At 42.9% G+C, this 18,657-nt stretch overlaps 1 long non-coding RNA gene across 1 annotated transcript in view; it reads left to right on the plus strand.

Moving 5' to 3' along the window:
- Positions 1 to 18,657, plus strand: part of LOC144819806 (uncharacterized) — a 148,706-nt gene that overhangs the window by 104,051 nt on the left and 25,998 nt on the right. Inside the window, exon 3 of the long non-coding RNA XR_013607578.1 lies at positions 9,156 to 9,318. This is a non-coding gene — a long non-coding RNA (uncharacterized LOC144819806). The remainder of the gene's footprint in view (positions 1 to 9,155; positions 9,319 to 18,657) is intronic.

Raw genomic sequence — 18,657 nt, forward strand, 5'->3', positions numbered from 1 at the left:
CATTGTAGTACGTGTAAAAGGCAAACACCTCAGCTAAAGTACATTTTTTTCTTGCTAGATTTAAATGCATCTTTTTGCACGCGCATTTTTAAAACTTGAAATGTCTGTTTTCAGTAAAACTGAAAGCGTGCTCAGTTTTCAGCACTATGCAGGGCCTTTCCTGCCTTAAGGCAGCAGATGTTGTTTTTCGAAGGCCATTGTGGTAAATAAATAATAATTACCGGTTCTATTTTTCAGGATACTCTATAAACAGGTAGCTCAATAAATAAGAGTCAGGATTCGAGGTATCTTGAGTCGTCAGGCTTTAATAGGCATAACGGACAGGAACAGGACAGCCTGTACGGGAATAGAATGAAGGAAGAAAGGCAGCTGCCTGGGAACGGACAAGGGAATAATGGTAACTTTTAATATGGGTGCACAATATATATACTTAAACAAAATACATTACATTCAGTACAGTAGGCGTAGCAGTAGGCGTGACTCGTAGCAGTCGCGAAAGATAAGGGCAAAATGATGTAACAAGAAGGCGTGTACAGGGCGTATACATAGACATGTGATGTAAACGTAACAGAATATGTCATAAACGGGGCGGAAACATAGAGGGGGCTACCTGAGCAGCTGGGACCTCTAACCTAGTGGTGCGCGCAAACGGGCAATGACGTGTTACCAGGGAGAACTGGGGGTATGACTTCTGCGCTAGAAGAGGAGACTAAAGTCTGGAGTGTCAGAGCGACATGTACCCAAGCATATCTAGTATCTGGTGTTTAGAGTACATGTTGATAGAATCCAAAAGTTATCAGGGCAAAGGCTAATAGACTTTAAGACTGGTGCATGCAATATTCTACATGTATTGCGTGTGCGAGGAATATTCTATGAATAATAATACAGTATTTCTCTTACATGGAGACATAAAGGCTAGACCATGACGGAAACTATTGATGCGATTCAGTAGCTTAGGAATGCAGAGAAGGAGGGCTGGACTGATAACTAGAAACATAACATACTCTTGGCAGACTGGGAGGCAGAGCCAGGCCGGGCACTGCGTGGCAAGAAGTAAGCGAAGGGTCAGGGATGCAGGTGGGGGCTTTATCGCTCCTCGGAGAGGGTTCAGGAGACAGGAGCTGAATCTGAGTCCGGGCCCTTTTTGAGGCCTAGAAACGGGGACAATTCAATGAATTTAACGTGCACACTGTAAAATGTGGCAACGTAGGTTTACATAGGCCTAATATTCGTTGTTTTCACGAAGACTGGAAACTGGCATACTAGAGATGGACACAACTGCAATTGTGTCTTTAATCGATCAGGGGGGAATACATGCATATCGATCATGCACATATAACATAAGATGGGGAACACGTAGGCACATACAACATGGCAAAATTTACTTTTCCACACCATAAATAGCATTGGAATGTTTATTTGGCCCAGGACTTAGCCGTTAGTTAATCACAATTGGCCTCTTTTTCATTTCAAAATAGTGTTTTAGAGGGTTACAAAATTAAGGTTCATCACTTTGTATCACTGGAAGACATTCCAAATGCGGTTTTCCTCTCTGAAAGCATTTTTTAAGTATATTTTTGGTTCTGTCGCTAAATACTGATTGTCCTTTAAAAATGGCGCGAAAAATGTCATGTTTTAAGTTAGGCTTTTTGTGCGTAGACACATAAATGAATGCATCTAAACATGATAGGCAAAGGGATGCATCTTACCTTTATATGTGGAGTTATCATAAAAACAGATAATTGGTTTCATTGAACGAAAAATTATTAATTATGGAAAAATTATTTGAGAAAAAATAAGTGTTTTTTAAAATCGTTTTTTGATATTTATAAAGCTTAATACTCATACCATGACCTCCTAGTATTAAAATTTGATTTAAGTTATGTGTTACTGTATAATCAGGTAATTTGCATGTTGGTTTTCAATTGGCGCAGGCGTAAAAACTCACTTTTCAAGGGAATTGGATGTGATATGCTTAATGTCCAATCTTTGCAGTCTGTAAAGCACATCCTGAGGATGATTAATGAGTAATATAATTGTAGGATTTTTATTTTTAAGTGCCCCAAAGATAAAAGTCGAAATTGAGTTAAATGGATTTTTAACACAGCATTCTTGTCATTTACCATAGCTTGAAAGTGTCTCTGGCTTCAGTAAATACATATATTTGTGTATAATACAAATTTGCAGGTTGTCCCCATTTGGGTTTACTTTTCAATGGCCCAGTGAGATCCAATTAAATTTGCTGAAATGAGTACCATTGCAACAAACATTTGTTCTAAAAACTGGTCTGTCTTTGTCAGCCTTAAAAAGAAAATGAGCAGAAACTGTGGGCTAGTAGAACAGGTTGCTCCGGTTGCGCTAAGATGCTATCTTTAGTTTTCTGTAAACAATGGATGAGGCTGTCATATTGACATTTGTGACCTTTTGAATTCGAGCCTTGTCTCTGTGAAATGCAGAATGACTTTGCTAAACAGGCCTCTGAAAGGTGGAATTTCTGGTTTCTCCATAAGAACATCAATAAAATTACAGAACTTAATTCCAAAGGGAAATTTAACAAAGGGTTCTTTAAAAGTCCCAACATCATGACATTTGTATGTTTGCTATAAAAAAATAATGCCTGCTAGTACAGAAAACGAAGTGTTGCATTACGTCTTAGACAAAAAAAATATGATGCAGCCTTTTACTAAAATTTTGAAGCCTACATGAATAAGTAAAAACGATTTGCCAATTAAGAATTTTTTTGATCATGAAGATTGTGACACAAGGCTAATTTTAGGTGTCAGGGAAAGGATTTTACCTCTAAAAGTTAAAAAGGCTTCATGTTGCAAGGTGACTGACAAGATGGTAACAGTTAAGTAATGGAAATTTATTTTTGTGTTTGTTAATGTGTATCATGTTTTGTCTTCTGCTTAAAAGTTACAATTGGTGTCAGAAATGTCTCTCTTTTTTGGGCTGTGTATTTTTTTTCCTTTTCGCTTCTGCTCAGAGATCATTCATGGATTGCTCTGGGGGCTTTTAAGCATAACAAGACACGTGAGTTTGGTTAGCTGAAATGAGATGGGTTTTTTTTTGGCGCAACTCCTTTAAAACGAAATGTCCATGCGTTTTTCATGTTTGTGTATTTTGATCTATCATGAATTGTTCTTGCTGGTTCTGTGTGTCCGAAAGTTGTATTTGACAGCAGATACCCACTATTGGTGATCTACTGTCAAACAGGAGGGTATCCTTACACGGTATTATGTGTCACCGCTCATTTATGTATGCTATCGTTTTACAGCGAGTCTATCTGATGGCTTGACGTCCGTTTTGTGCGTTTTTGCATGTTTTATGTTGTATGTTGTATGTTGCTGCTTAAGAAATTATTACAAATTCACCCGTGTTGTTGTGACATGTATGACGATACGTGTTGCTGTCAACAGTTGGGTAAAAATTTCGCTGATACTGAAATTCACAGATATGATTTTTTTTTTTGTGAACCAGACAGACAACACTTCACCAGTGTATGTCAAATTTGGCTATAAGTATTGAAGAAAAATAAACAGCAAATTGTGTCATTTGTAGTCACGATACTGCCCTTTCTTGTAAGGAACAGGCAGCCCTAAAATTATATATCCTGATTGGACGTAAGGATAAATTATAGATTTGTGACTCTTGTACATGGTGACCTAATTTCTATATCACATTAGTCAGTTTTATTCTGCTTCCTAAGTGGCCTTCCTATGGCTCTGGACCGTAAAAGAAACCAGGTTTCATTTTTTCCTGAAGAAGGAACTGGAACATTAGCCGAGATTACCATATCTGGTGCAGAGGGCCAGCGGTAGAGTTAAAATTGTAAACTATTGTGATTATTTTGTGTATCACCCATACTCTTGGTATTGTGTCACATGCCTGACTATCACCCAAGCACATCAGGCCTAGTTTTGGGGATTTTAGCTGTGTCCTATTCTCTTTTCCGTATTCCTTTCACCAGTCAGCTTTTATTATTAATAGTGTATTGTTCAGGTTCGCACTTTCAGATTGCAGTAATGTACCATGGACCCCATTTTATGTATAATTCCCTGTTGCATAACTAGACTGATTTCTAAGAATTTTCTTTAGGCCTATTCTGATGTATTTCCAGTCTGACTGTTAGGACTGTTAGGACTGATTAACTGACTCAATACTATAGTAAGATAAACTTTCCACCTCAATAGGAGACACATTACGTTTTTTTAATAAGACAAATTGGTTTTTAGTTCCTTTGTACTGCTTTAATTTTTGATGGACCAGATGTATTATAAATAATGGAAATACCAGGACTCTCTAGTTCTTGTCTTTTGTTTCCACATCTTGATAATTAGCTTTTGTATTGCATAGTCCCACCTGATGCACAATTATTATGATAATATGTATGTGATCCCGCTTTTGAGATGTTCTAGATGAGGATTTTAGGAACACTTATATGTAATAATTGAGATGAAATGTGTTTACCCAATTAGACGATGCCACTATGTGTGAGGACATCCATTCAGATAGAATTCCCATGTCGCTATGATGATGAAAGATATGCTCTCACACGGAAACCCAATTGAAGAGCCTAGAGGCACTGTTTTGCCTATTGCCTTTGTTTTTGTATTGCCTTTGAGAATGACAGTGTATTTCAACGCAGAATTGTCCCATGGCGTGTGGCCACTCCTTTGAAGATTGTAGGCCACCTGTTTGCAGTCCCCTTGTTGTACAATGAACTATTTAAAGCATCGCACTTGCTTCATCAGAAGGCGTTCAACATCAGAAAAGAAGAAGGAGCTGGTTTTGCCACAGTCCCTTGAGATTTCAATGCAAAAGAGCGCCTGTTATGTGCTGGTTAACCTCTGACAGTGTGCAGTCCCCTGAGCAGTGCAAAAGAGCGCCTGTTATGTGCTGGTTAACCTCTGACAGTGTGCAGTCCCTTGAGCCCCTTGGCCTGAGTTTTGGCCACACACAACCCCTTTTTCCTTTTCTTCAACGGAAGTGCAGTGCACCGGATGATCCCAGAGTGGCAAAAGGCACTCCATTCTGGTGCCCATGAAAGAGCGGCCTGAGCGTCCTCTGACACTGAATGATGAGTGTTGGAGTCTGAGAATGGTCCCGGGTCTGCACGAGATGATCTGTACCCATTGACCAATGAAGAGCACAATATCTGTAGTGTCTGCCGCAGAGGAGAGATACGGTGCACTGCCTTGAGACATTGAGACTTTGTGAATGAGCTATGAGTGTTTGCCAGGAGGGCACTCCAACAGATACTGAGCAATTTTTTTCATGGGAGGCCTGAATCCAAAGGCCCATGCAACAACGGGAGCAGGCTTGATGGACAACAGAAGCCTGCCAAGAGAGGCTTTTTGAATGGACTCTGGGCATAATTGGTTTCACAAGAGGTTTCCGTGTGATTGTATAGACTACGTGTTGGGAGAATGATTTTATTGTTCTGCTGGCATTATTTTAAAGTAGTATTCTGTTTAGTAAAAGCAGGATAAAGTCCATTTTCTGTGAAAGAGTATCCCCTTTTCACCTCAGAGCATTAATGAGGTTCACCACTGTTTCACTTGAACATATAATGAATTACAGAAATGCATAGGAAGACCTAAAATGTTACTAGATAATTTTAGGATTTACTTTTTGCTTAGGGTTGTGGAAAATTATGATTTCATTTGTAATAGCGGTCACTACTTTGTCTATATGTTCTTAATGACGTGTTTTCTAGTGTTTTTTAAACATGGCATTGTCTTTTATGAGTGGAATTGTTTTTTGCTGCCCAATCCACATCTGTACCCACCTTCCAACCTATGTCTCTTCCTACTTCTACTTCTTTGCATTCTGTCCAGATTTACCTGAACATGGACTAGTTAGGAGATCAGAGTTTACTGATAATTCCTTTTGTACAGTTTCTGCATCAACACCAGTTAGTAGTGAACATCACTGATTGTTGGGTGTGTGGCCTTATACCACATATTACAGATAGAGGCATTCCCTATTTGGTCCTGCCATATATGGCCTTTGTGCTACTGCGTGTGCAAGGAGACCTGTCCCGAGAGAGTCGCTAAGTAATAGGATTATGCTTCAGCAACATCTTGATGATTTGATAAATATAGACCTGGACTCAGACTAGCGCGAGTATAGGTTATTGCCTATGTAAGGGCAAAAGGAGCGTCTGTGGTACTGAAAATTTTGGACCTGTGTCATAAACATCGTCGTATCATAACGATTTTGATATCAGCAGACCGAGAAAGGCTAGTACACTATGCACAAGCATTTTCGTCATATTTAAATGACAGAATCACCCTGAAATCAGAGTTTTCGTTCTGAACCCTTAGGTTCCATTTTGTGAACGGCAGCCATTTTGTGGATTGCCCTTACAGTAGGCCCTCACTGTGGCAGAACAAGTATTTAAGGACATAACCTTAGCATGGGTTTGTGCTGACTCCTGCATGACCTGGCGAAAGCTGACTCCCTTGCCTGAGGCTGACCTCGTTGAGCCAGTTCCTTGTTAGGCAGCTGGTCAGATAGAGATCAAAGAGCAGGACATTGCAATGTTTATTGTACACGCACACACCCCTTTATCTTGCTCCTATCTGTTTCTGTTCCTTCTTTATGGTCTATTTATGATGTGGGCTGCGGGCCTTTTCATTATGGGTCTTGTCCAGCTTGTCTAAAGAAGAATGTTTATTAATTATGGGTTTGTTTGATGATTAATTTTGGGCTGGACAAACTGAAAAGTGGATTTGTCATCATACAGTGCTTTGTGTGCACGTCATGGGAGTGACCAACAATAATGTACTTCAAAGAGAAAATGTGTGCCTAGGGCATAATAAATGGTATAAAAGGTCTGTGCTGAGACCATTCAGTAGACTGCCTCATTCAATTGCTAAGGCGGTTGGGTGACGTAGCCTCACTTAATTGTGTTTAATAAAGATGTCTTTTTCATATTTTCAGAGTCTGTGCCAAGTTCTTGTTATATTAGTAAGTATTCCCTGAGAGCGAAATTACCAAGTTCTTCAACATACATGCCCTAAGGGCATGTCTGTGTGTCACATGGCATAGGTGTACATGCACACATGTGCATGTACACCTGAAATCGGTATTTTACCACCCAATAGGATTGGGTGGTAAATACCGACTCCTAAAGGACTTGTGGCCCTCTGTGAAGTGCTACCTACATCTCGATTTACAGAATCGGTAAATATACCGATTCGGTATTTTACCGATTTTGTATATTTACCGAATCGGTAAATTTACCGATTGTGTAAATCAAAAGCCTCCTACATCTCAAAAGCCAAATACCGGTCGGTAACGGCCGAAATCGGCCGTTACCGACCGGTATTTGGGCTCCTACATCTGGCCCAGAATCGGTATTTAGTTATTACATACTGTATGTCTTAGTGAAATTGGTGATGGTGAAGATCTCATGGGAGGTCACGCGTGGATTAAATGAGCTTGGAGCAAGTTGTGGTTTCTAGCACAATGAAAAGGCTACACATAGTTTTATGGTTGTCTGGTTAATGGCGTACTCGGTGTGTGGCTTGTATTCTCCTTAGTAACGCTCAAAATGTAGTTTTGGGGAAATGTTTGTTATGTAACATTTACAGTTATTTGTCATTATTTTTGCCTCTTTATTGTCCCCTGAAGGAGGGACACTTGATCCCGAAATGCATAGGGCGGGAAGTACAAGATACCAACTGGACTCACAGTTGGATAATGGGAAATGAGAACATTTGAGAAATTATGCTAAGGGTACATAACAATAATTTGATGATGTTGTGTTTATAAATTAAGTCAGTTTGCTTTTAATGTGATAAATCCTGACGGTGATGTTACAACCAAAAAATACAGTGTTGTGTTCGAAAACAAAACATTAGTGTATATTGTCAATGTTTGTGTGATGAATCAATATAAATCTCGTGTGTTACATACAACCGCTGTGCATGCAGGTGATTCCGGGCAAAATTGATCCTGAATTTTTGTTGTTGATCCTACGTAAATGAGGGCATCCTTTGCCTTTCTCCCTGTGGTACATAGTAGACCTAGGTCCATAGTCCATTAGGAGGTTCACTGATTCTCCCCTACATAGAGGTGGTGCACGGTAATTGTGTCCCAAGAGTCCCCATTGACCCTTCAAACACTCGCCAGACTATGGGTGAAGTCACTCACTGCACCCCTCTGCAGCACGATCTCTGCTTCTCTTGAAAAGGGCCACTTCAAAGAGCTGCTCGTTTCGCACCTGCACCGGAAACAGCGTATTTATTCTGATAGGATGCACTGACCCAGTCTAAGCACGGAGACCACCCTCACCCCAGGTGAAGTTTAATGGTCAGAATAGGACAGTGTGCCATAACTGTCATAAGACTCAGGTGGAATTTATCGTAAGTAACTCTATGTCTTTAAATACATTGTAGAATTTTATTTGAGAATATATTGTTTTCAAGAGTGGCAGTTCAATGGGATAAACTGCAGTAACGCAAGAGTGGACTACAGCTCAACTCCCAGAATGCACCCGGAGGTCAAACTAAAACCAGGAACTCCATGAAACCTGAGAACTTATTGTGCTCCGTGAAATGAAGTTATGTGATAACCTTAACTTTTGCCTAGATGGAAACAAAGACTGGAAGAAGGAAGAAACCAGGTACCTCAATTGCACTGGAAAGCTTGCAAACCGATATAATTCCCAGTTGTAAAACACGCGAGATTCTGGGCACTGGTTTACATCTAATCAGGGCTGTTGGCTGGCAAAACTGTAGACTCCTGACCACTCTGTTGCTTTCATAACTTACCGGTAAACTCGTTCATCCAATTCTGCTTTCTCGCCTCAGCCCTTAAATCATCAGGTAGAACTTTCTGATGTAATTAAGTGCAATTATGAGTAAGTTATACGGAGGTAATACATTTAAAGAAATTATAAAATTGGTATAAACTTGATTACACAAGATTATTCTTCAGAAGGAGATTTAGTAAACTATAGGTATCATTTTATATCACCCTTTGATTACATAACAGAAAATATCAGTTTTCTCATGGCGTTGGAGTAATATCAGAAACGTCTATAAAAGCAATTGTTCTATCAACAGTGTAAAAACTATTCATTAAACATGTACATTTCAATTATTTTTCACTTTTACTCTTGAAAACTCACTTTTTTTTTGAAGGTCACAGGAGTTTTAAAAATCTGGACCTACGATGGACATCTTCCTGCCACCGGCAACTGATTGCGACGACTGATTTCTGGGCCGGGACCTGCCCCTTCAGTAACAAAATATCAGAGAGACGGGTTTCAGTTAGCAACAACAATTACGTTTAGCAATAATTCAGGTTTGCAATGAGATCCGATGTGTCACTTTTTAGACATAAATAAGAATTTCTATTATACAGTTATCCTGATTGACTTTTTTTGCATTATTGACATGAAATATTTTCCGATATTTAGCAGTTAAAAAATACCTAATATTTGCTCTATAGTGAGTTAATTATTTGTCACAAATCGCAACAAAATGATCAAATTAATCAAACATTGATGAAAGCAGCTGAAAGATCCCGGAGAAAATCCACTCTAGTATTAGAGATTGCCTGGGTATTGGCAAGGTGCGTTGGTTATTCCCCATCTCTCAAGTGACCCTCCAGGTCCAACTTGTAACAAGCATTTACAATGCAATGGTTTCGCCTTTGGAAAAGTTAGAGCTATTGGCATTGTAAATGACAACATTTGTATTTATGTGTTGGTTTTGTCATTTACATTGCCATTAGCACACACACCCACCCAGAGCCCCCCCCACACACACACACACAGAGCCCCACACACACACACCCACCCAGAGCCACACACACACACACACACCCAGAGCCCCACACACACTCAGGAGAGGAAGCACAGCGAGGGGGCAGGGAAGCACAGCGAGGGGGCAGGGAAGCACAGCCAGGGGGCAGGGACGCACGGCCAGGGGGCGGGGAAGCAAGCACAGCCAGGGGGCAGGGAAGAAAGCACCGCCAGGGGGCAGGGAAGCAAGCACAGCCAGGGGGCGGGGAAGCAAGCACAGCCAGGGGGCGGGGAAGCAAGCACAGCCAGGGGGCGGGGAAGCAAGCACAGCCAGGGGGCTGGGAAGCAAGCACAGCCAGGGGGCAGGGAAGCCAGCACAGCCAGGGGGCAGGGAAGTAAGCACAGCCAGGGGGCAGGAAGCCAGCAAAGCCAGGGGGCGGGGAAGCAAGCACAGCCAGGGGGCAGGGAAGCAAGCACAGCCAGGGGGCAGGGAAGCAAGCAGAGCCAGAGGGCAGGGAAGCAAGCACAGCCAGGGGGTAGGGAAGCAAGCACAGCCAGGGGGCAGGGAAGCAAGCACAGCCAAGGGGCAGGGAAGCAAGCACAGCCTGGGGTCAGGGAAGCCAGCACAGGCAGGGGGCGGGGAAGCCAGCACAGCCAGGGGGCGGGGAAGCCAGCACAGCCAGGGGGCGGGGAAGCCATCACAGCCAGGGGGCGGGGAAGCCAGCACAGCCAGGGGGCAGGGAAGCCAGCACAGCCAGGGGGCAGGGAAGCAAGCACAGCCAGGGGGCAGGGAAGCAAGCACAGCCAAGGGGCAGGGAAGCAAGCACAGCCTGGGGTCAGGGAAGCAAGCACAGCCAGGGGGCAGGGAAGCAAGCACAGCCAGGAGGCAGGGAAGCAAGCAAAGCCAGGGGGCAGGGAAGCAATCACAGCCAGGGGACAGGGAAGCAAGCACAGCCAGGGTGTTGTAAGTCCTTTGACGTTCTGAATAAGAAGTTGCCTTTTGGCCTCATTCCAATATATCGTAACAGAACTCTTGCAATATCCTTAAAATGTGTGTTAAGGAGTTCTCTTATCTCCTACATAAATGCATCTTCAATATTCCAGCCCTGAGGGATGTAGAAGGTGCTTTGCAGACAGAAGGGAGGAGCTACAATAATGTCAGCTAAAATCATTGTTTTTTATTAATTCCTTCTGGCCCCAAGCTTGAAAAATCGACAAAGAAAATATTGTCTGTAACAATGCTTAGACTCATTTAATATGTTTCCCACATTGGAATGTGAGCTGTGCAGTGCAGCAGACATGCGAAGTTTGAAAAGTTTGGAGGAATAAAAACATTTTTACTATATTGCGCCTTCCTCAAAGCAGCATATTTCTGGTTGTAAGCCCTGTTTACCAATGTTATTAGACATGGCTTTGGAGACAACCCTCACACCCCCGCCCCTCACTCCCTCTCCTCCCCCAAAGCTTGGGTCCAGTTGCATGCCTGATGAGGAGCACATAGTCACACGAACCCTTTCCTCAACTGTGTGGTATTTAACTGGTCCACTTTCAGAACAGATCCGACTTCCATGCAACATTTAAAAAACATGTTGGACAATTTACCTCGGTCCCCACACAACTCACTCTTGGCTCTCTTCCTAAGGGATTTCCGTGTTTTGTTGGCAAACCTTAATATGTACTCAATCTTTTGCAGGATGGCGAAGAGTTCACCAGGAAATTAAACGCATGGCATTACCCCAGCACCCTTGGCCACACTCCTCTCGAAAACCTTCTCTAATTTACCCAAGTGTGAGAGATTCGGTCACCCCATAGCCAGTGTCTCTCAGACTTGAAGAGTCTTATATGAAAGGGGAACGACCCGTCAATATATCGGAAAAAAGCCCTTTGGGTCTGGGCGACATACAGGCATGCTCGACCTTGCCCCCAATTGCTTCTTCTACCCCAACCCTACCGACCCCTCAGAGGTAAAAACGGAGCCCACTATGGAAAACGGGTGTGATTTGTAGTGCTTCAATACGCACGTTGGTCCTCTAACCGCTACACATATTCCACCCCGTTAAAACAATGAGGACATTCATCTGACCTTAAAGTGTGGAGACCGCTCCCGCTCGGAGGCTGAGGTCTCAGCAGTCTGCTGCGAGATGGAGACTGAGGGTGCTGACGGGAGGGGGACGGGCATACGGACAGCGGGAGGGGGGACGGGCACACAGAGAGCGGGAGGGGGGCGGGTAGACGGGCACACAGAGAGCAGGAGGGGGGCGTAATAACCCCTGCTCACCCCCTTGGTAGCTTGGCACTAGCAGACAGGCTTATCTCAGAGGCAGTGTGTTAAGCATTTGTAAATATACACAGCAATACAGTGAAAACACTACAGATGGACACAACAAAGGTTTTATAAAAAATAAGTATTCTTTATACAGAGTTAACACAAGACCACAAACGACAAAAATCCACAATACAATAGATAAGATTGCTTTAAAGGTGATAAAAGTTACTTAGTTCAAGTTGATGATAAATGCAACAAAGTTCTCAACAAAGTACCTGAATGCGTAACGCAAAGTAAACAAAAGGCTCGCAAAAGGGGAGATGCGTTGGTTCCGTGATCCAGGGAGATGATGCATCGTGCCTCAATGCTTGCGCAGAGTAGGGGATGCGTTGTGATTCTTACCGGTGGGAGGTGATGCATAGATTCTCGGCTTGCGGGCCCGTTGCAGTGCGCAAGATGGTGCCTTGATGCAATGCGATGATCCAGTTTCGATGTGAGAAGATGGCACCCTTGATGCGGCAATGCGATGACGATGACAATGCGTAGACGACCTGGCAGCCTTGTGACGACTCTGTACTTTGGAGCCGCGACAGGCCCTGCGACACACTTCTCCGGTGATGCGATGGCGACTCTCACAATGGCGTCACACTTCTCCGGTAATGCGACAGCAGGCAGCTTCGATGAACTCAAGCTTCCAGGGAGATGCAGCGAAGGCTTGCTTCTCCGGTGATGCAACGATTTCAGCTGCAGCGGGGACATGCTTCCTCTCGATGCGTCGCGCTTTCAGCTCCCAGCAACACGCAAATGTCTGTATATGGAATTCCCAGCAAGGAAATTCACAGGGGCAGCTGCAGGTGAAGTCTTTTGTCCCTGAGACTTCAGCAGGGAACAAGCACAAGTTCAAGCCCTTGGAGAATATTCTGCCTAGTCCAAACCAGTTCCTGAGCACTTTGTTTACATCACTATCTTCTTCCTTTCACAGTGCAGGGCCGAGACTTCAGCCGCCCCACAGGAGGTGGAGCCAGCACAGGGGAGGGAAGATACAGCTCTGGAGTACTTTGTTGACAAGATTCTTTCTCTCCTTTCACAGTGCGGGGCAGAGACATCAGATAAGCCATAGGGGGTGGAGCCAGCATTGTAGAGGGAAGACCCAGCCGTATTCAGGTCGCGGGTGCAACTCCTCCCTCCCATCTAGATGCAGATCTCTCTATTCACCACCGGGCTGCCCCAGCCTGTCTCCTGGGATTCCCCATCCCTGTCACTCCCAAACCCAGACAAGGAATACACAACCTAACAGAGCCAGGCCTGGACATTTAGGCAAGAAAATACCTACTTTCTAAAAGTGGTATTTTCAAACACAGAATATTAAAACCAACTTTACTAAAAGATGCATTTTATTATTCTGAGTTCAGGCATACTACATTTTATTTTCAACAATGTTCCTTGAGTCAGTAAGGATTATAAGAATGTAATAATCTAACTGCCCATTCTAACCTATGGAGAACAGGTAGCCGTCAATAATGAAAAACGAAAATGGCTGTCATTCACTATTAGGACATGCTACACACACCAGGACAAGTCCTACCTTATACTTACAATGCACCCTGCCCTTGGGCCTACCACGGGGGTTTCTAATATGAAGCAAAGTGAAGGTTTAGGGAATGGCAAGTGGGTGCACTGGCCAAGTCGACATGGCAGTCACAGACTGCACACAGGCCTTGCAATGGCAGGCCTGAGACATACTTTACAAGCTTCTTCTGTGGGTGGCACAACCAGTGCTGCAAGCCCACCAGCAGCATTTGATCTACAAGCCCTGGGCACACATGTGCACTGTACTAGGGGCTGACAGTAAATCAAATAACCCAGTCATGGAATAACCAATTAGTACATCAAATTAACATTGGGAGCTCTTGCACTGTGGCACTGATTAGCAGTGGCACAGTGCCGAAAACATATAACCAGCAAAAACATATCAAAACAGAGGAGGCAATCCGTCAAAAAAAGGAATGGAGACTCACGCCAATGATGTCAAGTCTAACAATCATGTACTCCAATTGTAACAAAGCCTTAAATTTCTGGAATGAAGCAGGTCAAAATTAATGTCAACACCTCACAACAGGAAGTCATGTGATCACGGAAATTATGAACCTTCCACTTTTTGTTGGGGAGCACCCTGGATTTACGTGAGAAACACATACTTGAGTTACAGAGCCTCGTTGCCAGATAAAAGCTGTGAAGCAATACATATATTGCACACAGCAACAAGCTAACTTTATTATGCAATTAGCAGTGGCGGCTGGCATTGTTCGTAGGTGGCAGGACAGGTGCGGGGCAGGTGTGGGGCACAGGGGAAAGGGAGAAACGGATGGGGTGAAAAGGTAAAAAAAAAGACACAAATACCTTGCCGTGCCGGTCCTGGGTCCCTGCCTCTGCTCTCTGAGGCACAGGAAGCACAGAAAAGACTCCCCTGACCAATCACAATGCTGCAATGCTGCATTGTGATTGGTTAGCTCCCATGCTCCCCTGACCAATCACAATGCTGCAATGCCTACCTACAGCTACACACGCTGGCTCAAACCTCATAACTATAATGAACATAACTGGGACTCACAAACCATCACTCGGATTGTACCTGGCAAACTGTGACTGATGAGCCTTTCCCGAAGTAGCTGGGAAGCATCTAATACATGTGTCTGTTCTCAAAATGAATACATCTGCAACAATTCGGGAGAGTAAACATAACAGTAAAGCGTTTTACGAATCTTGCGAAATTACTTTTTAGGGAAATTGTCCTAAGGTGGAGTGGAAAACCCAGGTAGTTATTGACGGGAGTGAAGTCAAGAACGACTGACAGGGCCATCCACTTTGAATAAGATTGCTATCGGTAATCAGACATGCTATATTTTCGGTCAGTACGATAAATCTCCTATGAAGCACCATCTTTGAATACAATATTTCTTTTCTACTAATTAATATAAATTAGTTACAGTGGTCTGGGATGATATAAGTAGGTTACATAATCTGGGAATTCATGAGTATCGTTCTCATCCATCTCACAACATGCGTGGCATATTGAATGAAACATTATATCCATTTTCGCATAAAATTCTATTGAAGGGCTAAATAGGTAACTTTTGGAATAGATGACAATGAGCGCTTTGACGCCTTGTAAGGTGTAGTAAGGGCTATATAAATGCAATTACAGTACAATTACAATTCAATGATGCATAAACACATATACGTCATATTGCTAAAGCACAGCTATGGAATTGACAGCGCTTGCAGGAAAGAGGCAAAACATGGAATGTATTTATACTGTTTAAATGTAATGGATATTTGAAACCTCAACAACAAATAATGTGGGATCAAGGCTAAGATGCCTGCACCACTACTGAAGCCCCAAGTGTAAATATCTAGTATAGTGAAGGTGCAAGTGGCCTGGGACACAATCCCCTCTGTCCCATAGGTGAGCGAAGGCAGACAAATCCCCTACTTCCTCGACAAAAACATACACAAAAATGGACCTGCACCCTTCAAGTATTTAACACAATGTTTTATGGAGTTCGTAGCAATATTCATATCATAGGCAATTCATAAATGATCAGAATGTTTTCCCAGAAAAGAATTCACTGTATATAGGGTACTGTGCAGGGCCATTTGTGTAGATATTTAAAACCTGGTTTCAAAAAGTGAGGAGAAGCATGGGGTTTAAGTCGTTTATCACATTATATTGTTTAAAACATTAAACAGAGTTGATGTCAGTGTTCCAACTCGCCTCTCTCTATCAGACAATCCAACTCCTAGTCATTTATATCTCATAGACACACACATTGGAAACACATTCCACAAAACAAGGAGCTTTGTAAGTCTTCCATTGTAGTATATGGAAGTAGGCTTTTCCAAATGGCAAGATGTTATTGATAGTTAACTCATACATTTTAAATGAATAGCTGTGTACCAAAAGCTATGATCTCATCTTCATACGAGATTGTGTGTGAAGATTTAATATTTCTTAGTCCTCCTTCAGTTTTCTGAATGAGATCCTTAATTTGTCATCCCTCAGCATGAAATTACACTTGCTGCAAAGTTGTTTCTAATACTATATTACTCGATATAAAAATTCCCCATAATCATATAATCCAAAGCTATGAACTAGCATGGCCACACCCTACTCCCCTGCATACCCCCATTCTCAAGCTAACAAATCATTGAGGCCCAAATTATCAGCTTTCCAATCCACCATGGGGGACCAACTCCTTTTACTGCACCTCTTGCACCCCATGCAATGGTCTACAGACTTATCTAGATTGAGCATGGCCAGCAGATGCCCAAACAATAGTTGTATAGTAGAAGGATCGCAACTCTTTCATGCTGTTGCTATTAGGAGACGTGCTAATGCCAAAGAAATAAATATAAAACATATCTGCTCTAATCGCCTCCAAAGCCCTGATCATAACTAAACGGCATAATTCTAGGACTAATAGTGACCTCTTTCCTAAACACCTTCTACCAGAAAGCCTCTATACCTTCTGCCAGCCTCCCACATCCATTGAACGTGTGGGATACCTCTCACCCTCCCTGTTACCCGGGTGAAACATTTGGCAGGCGTGTAATAGAGGCTAAACATCGTTTCATAATGTTGAGCTCTTAAGCTAGATGGGAGAAGCACTTTCATCCCAATCCTGATTAGGCCTGTAAATCAATATCCCCCTCCCTTCGTTTCCCTCCCCATCTTGCCTCTTGCGCTTCTAGGTCATCCGGATCCGAACCCATGAAAATTCCATATATCTGACAAATATTACTTCCCGGCAGCTGAACTATATCTAAAAGGGGGATCATTTTCACCTAAAATATTCCATGCTTTATCTTGCTTATTAAATTCCCTGACCTGGTATAAAAAAATCCAGGCACCCCGCTCAAAGTCCTGCTGCAAGTCAGCGAACAGCACAAATTAATCTGACAAAAACAGATCCCCCAGACTATACAATCCTGACTGCTTCCACTGCTTACAATCCCCATACTGAAATACTGATGGAACAAAGGGGGTCACCACTATACTGATTATAGATCTTAATACCCAGCAGCTTCTTAACCCTACTCCAAACTTTCCGAGCTGCAATCACAACATTAAATCTAATTTTTTTAATAGTTTGGCTCAATCTGCCTCAAGAGAGACCCGCATGCTGACCCCTTTCCCACCCCCCAGGGCTAAATCATAAATAGTAGGCATCCTAAACAGTGTTCCAGGCTACCCATCCTGCCCCTACCTTCCAAGAAAAGAGCCCCATCTGCTATCAAAGAGCTGCCCAGTAGTGAAACAAAAACTTGGGAGCGGCCCAGCCCCACTGTTTTCACGGGAGAGCCAAGAATTTGAGGTCCCATCTTGTCCTTTTTATATTGCCGCACGAAATGTGCACATATGGCTTCCAATTTCCTGATCAATGAACCTTTTAACACCAGAGGAATAGTTCTAAACAAATGAAGCACTTTCGGCAAGACAGTTATCTTTAAAACATTACACCTTCTCACAAGGGTACGATGTAGACCATTGATGTGTCTCAAATCTGTATTAATTTTACCCAGTAACTGGTCGAGATTGAGCTGATAGAGCCAACATTGGATGAAATCCTAATCCCTAGATAAGAAGCTGTCATAACCCAACGACTATCTGACATAGATATATTGTCAATGCATACTATCCGAGTGTTTTCCCTGTTAAGAAGGTAACCAGAGATTGCCCCACATTTCCCTGCCAAATTCGCCACCTCATACAAAGCTCTTACAGGATATCACGTAATTACTGCAATATCGTTGACATAGGCTAATACCTTTGTATCATAATTATTAACCCTCACTGGCTTAATGAATGGATTCCTTAACATTTGCCTTAATAATGGGTCACTCTTACTTGTTCCCCCCGTAATTGCTCTCCTTCCTGACTCTAGACCCATAATTTAGAGCTGGGCAAATGGGTCATGACATAAAGCTTTAATCGGCCCTATGCTGAACCTCTTATGCCTCAGGGCGGCCCAGAGATAGCCCTGAAAAAGCATCTATTGGATGCTTTTTCGAATGAGAAGGATCATAGAAGGATCATAACCACAGGGCGTCCTGTCACCTCAGTAATATCAAAAAATGTGTCAACATGTCGAACATGGTCATTTGTACCTCTACTAGGTATTAACCCATGTTGCCGGGGGGGGGGGAGATCATCTGGGCTATGAACTTCCCCATGAGGGCCACTAGTATTTCTGATGTAGAGGTTAGAGTTGGAATTTATCAGGGAGATAGGCTTATAAGAGCCCGGGCTATCTGGTAGCTTGTTCTTTTTCCTAAAGACCACTATATTGCACCCTGCCAAGATAATAACTGAACTATTTAGCCGTTATTATTATTATTACGGCAGTCTTGTATAGCGCATGGTTACCCTAGAGCATCCCAGCGCTTAACCAACAGAGTAATACTTAGGTGAGTAGAAGGGCAGCAGTTAACAGAAAAGAAAGTTTTCAGATGTTTACGAAAACGCAGGAGGCATGGCTCAGAACGCAGGCTTAAAGGGAGTGAGTTCCAAAGAGTTGCAACCTTTACAGAAAATCTCCTACCTCCTGTGCGGACTTTTCTCACCCTAGGG

Source organism: Lissotriton helveticus, chromosome 2_1 (assembly GCF_964261635.1).
Source record: "Lissotriton helveticus chromosome 2_1, aLisHel1.1, whole genome shotgun sequence".
Taxonomy (NCBI): Eukaryota; Metazoa; Chordata; class Amphibia; order Caudata; family Salamandridae; genus Lissotriton; species Lissotriton helveticus.